Source organism: Cebus imitator, unplaced genomic scaffold (assembly GCF_001604975.1).
Source record: "Cebus imitator isolate Cc_AM_T3 unplaced genomic scaffold, Cebus_imitator-1.0 Scaffold1921, whole genome shotgun sequence".
In the NCBI taxonomy this organism is placed as follows: Eukaryota; Metazoa; Chordata; class Mammalia; order Primates; family Cebidae; genus Cebus; species Cebus imitator.
Genome location: NW_016109236.1, coordinates 16460 through 17705, shown reverse-complemented (window position 1 = coordinate 17705; position 1246 = coordinate 16460).

The window sequence follows — 1246 nt, the reverse complement described above, 5'->3', positions numbered from 1 at the left end:
AGTCTACTGATGTCATCATATTTGGCTTGGAATACCTAAGAACGCAGTAACTGAAGTGTCTGTTCTAAAAACATAAACATTTTTTGATATCAGTACCAACCCACTTTAATGTATATGTAAATAAGAGAACTTTGCTTGAAAAATACAAATATACATATTCAAGAGCACTACCAAATTTTGAAGCTAATGTATTCATTGCCAGCATATTATACATAACTAAAAGTCATTTTAAATGTTTTCTAAACAGGGACTGATGTGGATATCAACAATGGTTTCATCCTAAAACTGAGTTTTAGTATTTGTTTAGTATAGTTTATCTATTTAGTTAAAGCACATTACAGTAATTTTTTACTGTTCCTTGTGGCTAGTTTATTTTCATTTTTTTAGAGTTGGAATCTTGCTACGTTGTCCACGATGGATTCAAAATCCTGGACTCAAGAGATCCTCCTGCCTCAGCCTCTTGAGCAGCTGGGACTACAGGATGTACTGTCACACTCCACAGCTGATGTAATAAAGTGCCACTGAGTATCAGACTGAAAACATCCCAGAACTTTAGACCAGGTAAAGGGAGCCAATGAGATAATGAAAAGTGACATCAGATGAAAATTGTGAATCTGTGAAAGTTTCAAACCAGTTTTTCCAAGTAGTCTACAGATGATTTGATAGGGTAAGACCAGTTCTTTACACAACATAGCAGCCATTATGTTTGAGTACTAATATTTCTTTTCCCGTTGGTATTTGTGAAATTTTCTGTTCTGTTACTTTGTATGGATTCTAACAAGACTTTGATTTTTTCATTTGTAGGCTTTCTGCTTTTCTTCTTGCCAAGGGATTTTCTGTTTGCTCCAGATGTAGCAGCAGGGCTACCAGGCCCCAGGGCTGATTGCCTGATATGGAAAGTCCATCTAGATCTTCCTGTTGTAAAATGTAGATGGATTTTTATTATGCATTGAGGTAAGTCAGGGATGCAATAGGAAGTTTGATGATCAACTTAAATTTGTGAATAACCTTTTTGTCCAGTTATCAAAATCAAAAAAACCTGTGATAATAGCGGCAACTAAATGTGATGAATGTGTGGATCATTATCTTAGAGAAGTTCAGGCATTTGCTTCAAACAAAAAGAATCTTCTTGTAGTGGAAACATCAGCATTATTTAATGTCAACATTGAAACATGTTTCACTGCACTGGTACAAATGTTGGATAAAACTCGTAGCAAGCCTAAAGTGATTCCCTATTTGGATGCTT